General features: G+C 47.7%; 1 protein-coding gene and 1 long non-coding RNA gene across 11 annotated transcripts in view; one reads left to right on the top strand and one right to left on the bottom strand.

The window, feature by feature from the left end:
- ZBTB20 (zinc finger and BTB domain containing 20) overlaps positions 1–12,711 on the bottom strand; it is a 1,072,531-nt gene that overhangs the window by 357,202 nt on the left and 702,618 nt on the right. The gene's annotated exons all lie outside the window — the stretch shown is intronic.
- Positions 1–12,711, top strand: part of LOC137547357 (uncharacterized) — a 68,498-nt gene that overhangs the window by 48,995 nt on the left and 6,792 nt on the right. The window contains exon 3 of the long non-coding RNA XR_011026573.1: positions 5,724–5,881. This is a non-coding gene — a long non-coding RNA (uncharacterized lncRNA). The remainder of the gene's footprint in view (positions 1–5,723; positions 5,882–12,711) is intronic.

Below are 12,711 nucleotides of genomic sequence, written 5' to 3'. Positions count from 1 at the left end.
TTTCCTGTCAATGAGGCAGCCCCCTTCCTGTCAATAAGGAAGCTTCCTTCCTGTAAACAAGGCAGCTTCCTTCCTGTCAATGGGGCAGTTTCCTTCCTGTCAATGAGGCAGCTTCCTTCCTGTAAATAAGGTAGCTCCCTTCCTGTCAATGAAGCAGCCCCCTTCCTGTCAATAAGGCAGCTTCCTTCCTTTTAATGAGGCATCTTCCTTTCTGTCAATGAGGCATCTTCCTTCCTGTCAATGAGGCATCTTCCTTCCTGTCAATGAGGCAGCTTTCTTCCAGTAAATAAGGCAGCTTCCTTCCTGTCAATGAGGCATCTTCCTTCCTGTCAATGAGGCATCTTCCTTCCTGTCAATGAGGCAGCTTTCTTCCTGTAAATAAGGCAGCCCTCTTCCTGTAAATAAGGTAGCTCCCTTCCTGTCAATAAGGCAGCTTCCTTCCTGTCAATGAGGCAGCTTCCTTCCTGTCAATGAGGCAGCCCCCTTCCTGTCAATAAGGAAGCTTCCTTCCTGTAAATAAGGCAGCTTCCTTCCTGTCAATGAGACAGCTTCCTTCCTGTCAATGAGGCAGCTTCCTTCCTGTAAATGAGGCAGCTTCCTTCCTGTCAATAAGGCAGCTTCCTTCCTGTAAATGAGGCAGCTTCCTTCCTGTCAATGAGGCAGCCCCCTTCCTGTCAATAAGGCAGCTTCCTTCCTGTAAATGAGGCAGCTTCTTTCCTGTCAATGAGGCAGCCCCCTTCCTGTCAATAAGGAAGCTTCCTTCCTGTAAACAAGGCAGCTTCCTTCCTGTCAATGGGGCAGTTTCCTTCCTGTCAATGAGGCAGCTTCCTTCCTGTAAATAAGGTAGCTCCCTTCCTGTCAATGAAGCAGCCCCCTTCCTGTCAATAAGGCAGCTTCCTTCCTTTTAATGAGGCATCTTCCTTCCTGTCAATGAGGCATCTTCCTTCCTGTCAATGAGGCATCTTCCTTCCTGTCAATGAGGCAGCTTTCTTCCTGTAAATAAGGCAGCTTCCTTCCTGTCAATAGGGCAACTTCCTTCGGCCATATCTTCAGCCAGGCTCTTTACCAGCAGAGTGGCCAGACAGCCATCACATTGGGATAACAGTTGAGTCTGTAGTATTCTCTTCTGCCTATGACGACTTGTAGGGGCTCAGCAGACACAGTGGTCAGCGCTGACAAGGTAGTGAGGCTGTACACTATACATAATAACTGCCAGACAGAGATGGAGAGACTCACTACAGGGTCTCTTCATAAGTTCAGGCCAAGAGTATTGGCATAAAAAAGTAACTGAAAGAAGAGTAGCATGGAGTGCTCTGCTGATGACTCTACTCTTGTAGAGATGTAGATGTGTGACTCAGGCACTGGAGAAGCCAAGACGCCGCTGTGCTGAACTTCTGGCCTTGCAGGTTCACTTGCCACGAGTGTTCAGATGTTGTAGCCACAGTTTAGTTAGACCACCCCACCTGCACATGGCTTCTAGGCCATATGAAAGACAGAGGATCAGCACACACCACTCTGATAAATGGCATTTTTTAGGGGGGAGGGGGGGGGGGGGGGGAACATGACACATGGCAGCAGACTATGGGATTGATTCACAAAGCTTGAATATTTTTTACCTAATGCATGAGGTAAACAATTAAAGGGAGATAACTCATGAGATAAGTTAGATAAGGGGAGATAAATCACGAAATAAGTCATTTTGAAGGAACCTGAGCCAAATAAATGCTGTACCTAAAAAATGCACACTTACCTAAGAATAGGGAATCCTCTGGATCCAATAGAGGCTTCCCATGTTCTTCTCACCTCTGCTCGCTGGGACCCTCTGGAATATCAGGGCCACGCCCCTCTTCAGGCACGAGCACGGCCATGTCTGTGCAGTAGGACGGAGCCGGTTGTGCACAAGTGGCTCAGGACCACTGCGCAGGCATGGCTATACTCGCGCACACTATGGGGGACCGGAGGAGGGTGTGGAAAGCGTCTATAGGGTACATAGGGTTCCCTCTTCTTAGGTAAGTGTGTCTTTTTTAGGTATTTCTTTGGCTCGGGTACACTTTAAGGAGAGATAAATTGTGTGATAATTTCCCGGTGACCTGGTGGTGACGGTGGACTGCAGGGCGATTGCTCCGGTGAACTGGCTGTGACGGTGGAGCGCAGGTAAATTTCCCTGGTAGCCTGGCTGTGGAGCATAGGTTGGTTGCCCCGGTTACCTGGCTGTGACGGTGGAGCACAGGTTGTTTGCCATGGTGACCTGTGCTGGTGGAGCACAGGTTCATTCCCCCAGTGACCTGGCAGTGATTGTGAAGCACGGGTTGGTTGCCCCGGTGACCTGTCAGTGACGGTGGAGCACAGGTTGGTTGCCCCGGTGAACTGGCTGTGAAAGCGGAGTGCAGGTTCATTGCCGCAGTTACCTGGCTGTGGTGGTGGAGTGCAGATTGATTGCCCTGGTGACCTGGCTGTGCTGGTGTAGCTCAGGTTGGTTGCCCCAGTGACCTGGCAGTGATGGTGGAGCACAGGTTGGTTGCCCTGGTGACCTGGCTGTGAGGGCCGAGGCAGGTTGGTTGCCCCGGTGACCTGGCTGTGCCGGTGGAGCACAGGTTGATTGCCCCGGTGACCTGTGCCGGTGGAGTGCAGATTGATTGCCCTGGTGACCTGGCTGTGCTGGTGTAGCTCAGGTTGGTTACCCCAGTGACCTGGCAGTGACGGTGGAGCTCGGGTTGGTTGCCCCGGTGACCTGGCTGTGCCGGTGGAGCTCAGATTGGTTGCCCCCCGGTGACCTGGCTGTGCCGGTGGAGCTCAGGTTGGTTGCCCCAGTGACCTGGCAGTGATGGTGCAGCACAGATTGGTTGCCCAGGTGACCTGGCAGTGATGGTGGAGCTCAGGTTGGTTGCCCTGGTGACCTGGCAGTGACAGTGGAGCTCAGGTTGGTTGCCCCAGTGACCTGGCAGTGACGGTGAAGCTCAGGTTGGTTACCCTGGTGACCTGGCAGTGACTGTGGAGCTCAGGTTGGTTGCCCTGGTGACCTGGCAGTGACGGTGGAGCTGAGCGCTCTGTGTGTGAACACGTGTGATACACATGAAAGGCTCAGTATTCCAAACACTCATCATGACACATGGCAGGGAGAGAGGCACATAGCCGCAAGTGCTGGAACCGGGGAGCTACGCAAACGTTGGCCAAGTTTTCCTGGTGCTGAATTCCAAACTGGGAACTAACTAGCTGGCTTTTCTAGGTCTGGAAGAACGAGAACATCCAGTTCTGCTTTTACTCAGCACATTCCAGGCCTCTTACACAGCTGCAGTAATGATTTCCTTAACTCCTCTATGGAAGAGGCCAGCTCTAGCTAGAGGATCACATATGCAATGCCCTAAATGTTACATAAAGAGCACCTGTCTCCAGTGGTGTACCATACACTTAACCTATACTTTGCTCCTGAGCCCTCCTTGCCCCATTCTCCTGCTCTAGAGCCCCCTGCAGTCCCTCTCTACCTGATCGCCTCCTCCTGAGTGCTCCTAATGTTCCACCTGTTCTATTTCTCCTGCACTCTCCCTGCTGTCTTTCTCTTCTTCTCCTCCTCCTGAGATCTCCTGCTGGCTGTCTCCTCCCCCTGAGCACTTCTGTTGACCCTCTAACCATCAACTGCTCCTGAACTCTCCTGCTGACCCTCTCCTCCCCCTGAGCTCTCCTGCTGACCCTCACCTCCTCCTGAACTCTCCTGCTGACCTTCTCCTCCCCCTGAGCACTTCTGCTGAGCCTCTACTCCTCCTGAACCCTCCAGCTGACCTTCTCCTCCTCCTGAGCTCTACTGCTGACCCTCTCCTCCTCCTGAGCTACCCTGCTGACCCTCTCCTCCTCCTGAGCTCTCCTGCTGACCCTCTCCTCCTCCTGAACTCTCCTGCTGACCCCTCTCCTCCTCCTGAGCTCTCCTGCTGACCCTCTACTCCTCCTGAACTCTCCTGCTGACCCTCTCCTCCTCCTCCTGAGTTCTCCTGCTGACCCCTTTCTCCTCCTTCTCCTGAGTTCTCTTACCAACTGTCTCCTCCCCCTGAGCCTTCCTGCTGACCCTCTCATCCCCCTGAGCCCTCCTTCTGTTCCTCTCTCCTATTGGCTCCAGTACTCTGCTTTGTACTTTGAAGTATTGTTGCCATGGGATAGTCCAGAAACTGGAGTCATCATTAGCTGCAGAGAGCACGAGCCATGACCCTTATTTTCATCACATGCATTTATCCACTGACTGGCAGCATACTCAGCCTCTCCAGTCCTATCTGCCAGCTTACTGTATATTAGGAACACTGTGAAATGAATGGGTTTCATCAAACACACGGAAAACAAAAACACAAAATCCATCCTAGCTACAAACAGTGTGTTTTTGTCAACAAAATAAGAACATCCTTTTAGGATCATGTTTGGGGAATCAATAGGCTTGCCTGGACTCAGGCCACACGAGCCAGGCCAGAAGTGACATCAGAGGTCTGACTGTGTGCTCTCTGTGCAATCAAACATAACAGAACATTCATCTACCATTAGGGCTAGTGTACATGGACATTCAAAGAGGAGCTGTAGTAAAAATAACGTAATAAATAAAACGGTGCATTTTTTTTTTATTTACAATATTCATTTTTAAATTATAAAGTCAGTGTTTGCCCATTGAAAATCTTTCCTCTCCTCCACTTACATTTTGAAATTTATCACGGGTGGCGACATTTTTAGTGCCTCTCTGTGAAATGTTTGTTTAAACAGAGTTCTGAAGCCAGCACAAAATATACTTAATTTCCCAGAATGCTCTGGGAGCAGAATTCCGCATAGCTAATCAGCCTGGGCTGTGACATCACTAAGAGTGTGGAGATACACACCAATATACAGAAATATATACAGTAGATAGAGGAACTGTTTCTAATTCCGAAACCAGGATAATTATCGTAAAAAAGTATCCTGAATAAGGCACTGCATTTTTTTATGTGTCACTACAGGGCCTCTTTAAAGCAAACGTGTGAGGTTTGCGAGGCCATAATTAGATACCTCAGGAGAGGAAAGTCTCTGGATCCTAAGAAGGCTTCCCCCATCCTCATATGTCAGCTATTCCAGCTCTGGGGCCCCTGAACAGTGGCCCCCTGCGCATGCGCACTAAGCACCATCCCGCTCAGGCTCCAGCGGAAATAGTCGAGCCCAACCGGTACTACTGTGCAGGTGCAGACAGCTCGTGCCTGCGCAGCACTGTGGCCCTGATCTGGCTTTTTCTGAAGAAGGCCGAGTGTGTCTGTAGCACTGCGCAAGCTTTTTCGGGGGTCCTAGTGCTGCAACGGTTCTCAGAGGCTTCCCACTCCCGAGTTAAGTACCTCCTTTTTTTTCACTTCAGGTGAACTTCCTCTCTGCTCTAAATGATTAGCAACAGCATAATAACCTTAAAAGAAAAACATTTCTTTGTTACGGCTGATACAAATCCTGCAAGAAATCTGCAGTGTCTACTTCCTGCTTTCATGGAAGCCGACATATTGTTAACATCCTGTGTTTACAAATTAGCAGCTCTACCAAGGCAGAGGAAATACTTGAGCTGACACGGATGAGACTTACAGTGGTGATTAGTCACAGATGAGGGGGAATTAGACAGGCTAAACTCTCTAAATACATACAGGGTGAATTTATCTCTGTTTTCCATCTGTCCTGTGCAACAGTTCAGGTCCACTTTAACTTTAGTTCACCTGTCAATTTCACATTCCTTTTCGTTGCAGGTTGATCAGAGGTCAAGCAAGGTTTCAAGTCAATTAATCGGCACATCCAGATGTACGTGGACCAAGTTTCGCTTGGCCACAGGAAGTAAACTCGCTTTACCCACAATCCCCAGCGATAACCGTACTGCACAATGGCTGCAATGCTTTGCAGTTTATGGGTAGGTAAACATCCACCACACACCGCTAGCGCAGGACACGCTTCAACTACCCCCCCCCCCCCCCCTTCCTCCGTAGATTGTCACCACACTCCTCTGCGCAAAAAAATAAAAATGAATTTCTCACGTTGCTACTTAGTCTATCACCCTTTAAATTACTCTTTTTCTAAATTCAAGCCAGTCTGTCACATTTCCAAATTTTAGCATTCTCCCTTACAGGCCAATTAGAGAGGAATCTTCACCAAAAGTGCTTCTCAGGATAAACAATGAATATCATTTCATAACGCTGCACCCTTCCAAATAAACAGCTCTGCGGAAATAAATTAGTGTCAGTAGGACGGACGACGTCGGAAGAGGGCGCAGAGTTAATTCAAAGTGAAAAGGTACCCGACTCTACAAGCGCTGCCTTAATGGCGGTCAAAATAATTGTCTAAAAAATAAAAAAAATACGGAATTGTTCCCGACGGATTTCACAGTCAGCGGTGAGTTTGTCGTTCTGCGTTTTCTTCGGATCAAAGAGCGAAAAGTTTTCTTTCTGTTATATTAAGCCCGTCGTTATGTTTCAACAGCGAAAGAAAATATACATGTAGGTTATTCGGAACGTGAATCGAAAATAGAAGGGGGCAGACGAGGTCCGAGTGGTAGATCAACGCAGAAGAGGCCAGGAACACAACCAGGCGATGGTCGTGATGGACCCCCTCTCCCTGAATATTCTATAAAGTCCCAAAAAATGTATAATTCAATAACTCCAAAATCTTGACAGACGCGTGAGAGTTCTCCTGAAATATTTACAAATCCACACAGCGTAGCTTCATTGTCAGGAAGGACAGGATTACCCCACTGAATGCATACATTTGTTATCACGGTATTATGGGCAGGATCATAACATTTTCGTTGCTAGGCCCTTCCTCAGGTGTTCCTAAAAACACAGACGTACTTTTCACATGGAGAAATGGATTTGACAAGGACGGCTGATACTGGTGTGTTCACCACCTTTAATCGCGTACATGCAAAAAGGGTACCGGGAATAGATGCTGGTAGAATATCGGTATGCAGTGCAGAATTTTAATAGTAAAATATGTTTTATTACAGCTAAACCTAATTCTAATCCCACGCAACCCCCCCCCCCCCCCATGCCTAACCTTAACACCCCCCAAGTGCCTAACATAACCACCCCCTCTGATGTCTAACCCTAACACCCCCCTTCCCCCACAGATGCCTGACCTTATAAAACCCCCACTGATGCCTTGCCCATTTACTAGAGACCAGTGACATCACTGAGATTGCAGCCTATCCATTCACTAAAGACCAGTAACATAACTGAGAATGCAGCCTATCCATTCACTAGAGACCAGTGACATCACTGAGAATGCAGCCTATTTATTTACTAAAGACCAGTGACATCACTGAGTATGCAGCCTATCCATTCACTAGAGACCAGTGACATCACTGAGAATGCAGCCTATTCATTCACTAGAGACCAGTGACATCACTGAGGATGCAGCCTATCCATTCACTAGAGACCAGTGACATCACTGAGAATGCAGCCTATCCTTTCACTAGAGACCAGTGACATCACTGAGAATGCAGCCTATTCATTCACTAGAGACCAGTGACATCACTGAGAATGCAGCCTATCCATTCACTAGAGACCAGTAACATAACTGAGAATGCAGCCTATCCAATCACTAGAGACCAGTGATATCACTGAGAATGCAGCCTATTTATTTACTAAAGACCAGTGGCATCACTGAGAATGCAGCCTATCCATTCACTAGAGACCAGTAACATAACTGAGAATGCAGCCTATCCATTCACTAAAGACCAGTAACATAACTGAGAATGCAGCCTATCCATTCACTAGAGACCAGTGACATCACTGAGATTGCAGCCTATCCATTCACTAAAGACCAGTAACATAACTGAGAATGCAGCCTATCCATTCACTAGAGACCAGTGACATCACTGAGAATGCAGCCTATTTATTTACTAAAGACCAGTGACATCACTGAGTATGCAGCCTATCCATTCACTAGAGACCAGTGACATCACTGAGAATGCAGCCTATTCATTCACTAGAGACCAGTGACATCACTGAGAATGCAGCCTATCCTTTCACTAGAGACCAGTGACATCACTGAGAATGCAGCCTATTCATTCACTAGAGACCAGTGACATCACTGAGTATGCAGCCTATCCATTCACTAGAGACCAGTGACATCACTGAGAATGCAGCCTATTCATTCACTAGAGACCAGTGACATCACTGAGGATGCAGCCTATCCATTCACTAGAGACCAGTGACATCACTGAGAATGCAGCCTATCCTTTCACTAGAGACCAGTGACATCACTGAGAATGCAGCCTATTCATTCACTAGAGACCAGTGACATCACTGAGAATGCAGCCTATCCATTCACTAGAGACCAGTAACATAACTGAGAATGCAGCCTATCCAATCACTAGAGACCAGTGATATCACTGAGAATGCAGCCTATTTATTTACTAAAGACCAGTGGCATCACTGAGAATGCAGCCTATCCATTCACTAGAGACCAGTAACATAACTGAGAATGCAGCCTATCCATTCACTAAAGACCAGTAACATAACTGAGAATGCAGCCTATCCATTCACTAGAGACCAGTGACATCACTGAGATTGCAGCCTATCCATTCACTAAAGACCAGTAACATAACTGAGAATGCAGCCTATCCATTCACTAGAGACCAGTGACATCACTGAGAATGCAGCCTATTTATTTACTAAAGACCAGTGACATCACTGAGTATGCAGCCTATCCATTCACTAGAGACCAGTGACATCACTGAGAATGCAGCCTATTCATTCACTAGAGACCAGTGACATCACTGAGAATGCAGCCTATCCTTTCACTAGAGACCAGTGACATCACTGAGAATGCAGCCTATTCATTCACTAGAGACCAGTGACATCACTGAGAATGCAGCCTATCCATTCACTAGAGACCAGTAACATAACTGAGAATGCAGCCTATCCAATCACTAGAGACCAGTGATATCACTGAGAATGCAGCCTATTTATTTACTAAAGACCAGTGGCATCACTGAGAATGCAGCCTATCCATTCACTAGAGACCAGTGACATCACTGAGGATGCAGCCTATCCATTCACTAGAGACCAGTGACATCACTGAGAATGCAGCCTATCCATTCACTAGAGACCAGTGACATCACTGAGGATGCAGCCTATCCATTCACTAGAGACCAGTGATATCACTGAGAATGCAGCCTATCCATTCACTAGAGGCCAGTGACATCACTGAGAATGCAGCCTATCCGTTCACTAGAGACCAGTGACATCACTGAGCATGCAACCTATCCAATCACTAGAGAGCAGTGACATCACTGAGAATGCAGCCTATCCATTCACTAGAGACCAGTGACATCACTGAGAATGCAGCCTATACATTCACTAGAGACCGGTGACATCACTGGGGATGCAGCCTATCCATTCATTAGAGACCAGTGACATCACTGAGAATACAGCCTATCCATTCACTAGAGACCAGTGACATCACTGATAATGCAGCCTATCCATTCATTAGAGACCAGTGACATCATTGAGAATGCAGCCTATCCATTCACTAGAGACTGGTGACATCACTGAGAATGCAGCCTATCCATTCACTAGAGACCAGTGACATCACTGAGGATGCAGCCTATCCATTCATTAGAGACCAGTGACATCACTGAGAATACAGCCTATCCATTCACTAGAGACCAGTGACATCACTGAGGATGCAGCCTATCCATTCACTAGAGACCGGTGACATCACTGAGAATGCAGCCTATCCATTCACTAGAGACCAGTGACATTACTGAGGATGCAGCCTATCCATTCACTAGAGACCGGTGACATCACTGAGAATGCAGCCTATCCATTCACTAGAGACCAGTGACATTACTAAGAATGCAGACTATCCATTCACTAGAGACCGGTGACATCACTGAGAATGCAGCCTATCCATTCACTAGAGACCAGTGACATCACTGAGAATGCAGCCTATCCATTCACTAGAGACCAGTGACATCACTGAGAATGCAGCCTATCCATTCACTAGAGACCAGTGACATCACTGAGAATGCAGCCTATCCATTCACTAGAGACCAGTGACATTACTGAGGATGCAGCATATCCAATCACTAGAGAGCAGCGACATCACTGAGAATGCAGCCTATCCATTCACTAGAGACTGGTGACATCACTGAGAATGCAGCCTATCCATTCACTAGAGACCAGTGACATCACTGAGGATGCAGCCTATCCATTCATTAGAGACCAGTGACATCACTGAGAATACAGCCTATCCATTCACTAGAGACCAGTGACATCACTGAGGATGCAGCCTATCCATTCACTAGAGACCGGTGACATCACTGAGAATGCAGCCTATCCATTCACTAGAGACCAGTGACATTACTGAGGATGCAGCCTATCCATTCACTAGAGACCGGTGACATCACTGAGAATGCAGCCTATCCATTCACTAGAGACCAGTGACATTACTAAGAATGCAGACTATCCATTCACTAGAGACCGGTGACATCACTGAGAATGCAGCCTATCCATTCACTAGAGACCAGTGACATCACTGAGAATGCAGCCTATCCATTCACTAGAGACCAGTGACATCACTGAGAATGCAGCCTATCCATTCACTAGAGACCAGTGACATCACTGAGAATGCAGCCTATCCATTCACTAGAGACCAGTGACATTACTGAGGATGCAGCATATCCAATCACTAGAGAGCAGCGACATCACTGAGAATGCAGCCTATCCATTCACTAGAGACCAGTGACATCACTGAGAATGCAGCCTATCCAATCACTAGAGAGCAGCGACATCACTGAGAATGCAGCCTATCCATTCACTAGAGACCAGTGACATCACTGAGAATGCAGCCTATCCATTCACTAGAGACCAGTGACATCACTGAGAATGCAGCCTATCCATTCACTAGAGACCAGTGACATTACTGAGGATGCAGCCTATCCATTCACTAGAGACCAGTGACATCACTGAGGATGCAGTCTATCCATTCACTAGAGACCAGTGACATCACTGAGAATGCAGCCTATCCATTCACTAGAGACCAGTGACATTACTGAGGATGCAGCCTATCCAATCACTAGAGAGCAGCGACATCACTGAGAATGCAGCCTATCCATTCACTAGAGACCGGTGACATCACTGAGAATGCAGCCTATCCATTCACTAGAGACCAGTGACATTACTGAGGATGCAGCCTATCCAATCACTAGAGAGCAGCGACATCACTGAGAATGCAGCCTATCCATTCACTAGAGACCGGTGACATCACTGAGAATGCAGCCTATCCATTCACTAGAGACCAGTGGCATCACTGAGAATGCAGCCTATCCTTTCACTAGAGACCAGTGACATCACTGAGAATGCAGCCTATCCATTCACTAAAGACCAGTAACATAACTGAGAATGCAGCCTATCCATTCACTAGAGACCGGTGACATCACTGAGAATGCAGCCTATCCATTCACTAGAGACCAGTGACATCACTGAGAATGCAGCCTATCCTTTCACTAGAGACCAGTGACATCACTGAGAATGCAGCCTATCCATTCACTAAAGACCAGTAACATAACTGAGAATGCAGCCTATCCATTCACTAGAGACCAGTGACATCACTGAGAATGCAGCCTATCCATTCACTAGAGACCAGTGACATTACTGAGGATGCAGCCTATCCAATCACTAGAGAGCAGCGACATCACTGAGAATGCAGCCTATCCATTCACTAGAGACCGGTGACATCACTGAGAATGCAGCCTATCCATTCACTAGAGACCAGTGACATCACTGAGGATGCAGCCTATCCATTCACTAGAGACCAGTGACATCACTGAGAATGCAGCCTATCCATTCACTAGAGACCAGTGACATCACTGAGAATGCAGCCTATCCAGAGTTTCTCCTGTTCTGGAAAGAGAAATGGTTCCTTTTTTTTTTAACTCTCTGTAGATGACAGGCACTCTTTATGAATGAATTTTCGGAAAGCAAGGGATGTAGAAGAGCTACACTGTGTATTATTGCACAATGTTTCCTCATTTGCGGGAGTAATGTACACAGGGCAGAGGCGAGCAGGTAGGCAGCCCAGACAGAGGAAGCAGCCTGTGCCATAGAGGTGGGTACAATTAACTGTTCTATTCACGGTAAACATTGTCTCAGGCAAAACAGACAGTTGGTCAAACACAGGCAAATCATCACCCGGCACAAGCCAAACAATGGCCTCAGCTGTGACAGGTTTGCATATCTCATTGTGGCCGTTACAATGACCAGATCCTCCACTGACAATCCGCACACACATGTCACAGTGCTGACTGGATGGGGACACTTCCTGCTAGATGTCCCGTACACAGGAAGTACAATGGCCAAATGTCCCAGATAGGAACACACAACTACTGAGGGGGCAGCAGGAGGACCTCCATTTGTAATAATGCCCCCAGCAGGGCCCTAACTAGAGGGGGGGGGGCAGTTCCTGAGGGCCTATAGCTGGGGGGGGGGGGGGGGGAAACGCCAACTACTAACCTATCCTTCCTCCGATACAGGGGACATGTTTTTGTGACTACACTGTTATGGGTCTGAAGATCATGATGGTCACACTTGTTTTATGACCCTTGTGAGCTGTGACCCAAGGCCATGAAGGGGTGGGGAGGCAATGGAAGGGGTGTGTCCAATGTGAGCAGCAGTCAGGCTAGACTGAGCTATGTTAGCCTATTGCTACAGAGGAATTCCACTGCGCTTCTGAAATGGG

The sequence above is a fragment of the Hyperolius riggenbachi genome, chromosome 2, assembly GCF_040937935.1.
Source record: "Hyperolius riggenbachi isolate aHypRig1 chromosome 2, aHypRig1.pri, whole genome shotgun sequence".
Classification (NCBI taxonomy): Eukaryota; Metazoa; Chordata; class Amphibia; order Anura; family Hyperoliidae; genus Hyperolius; species Hyperolius riggenbachi.
The sequence above is the reverse complement of the archived record's forward strand: the minus strand, read 5'-3'. Positions and strand labels throughout refer to the sequence as shown.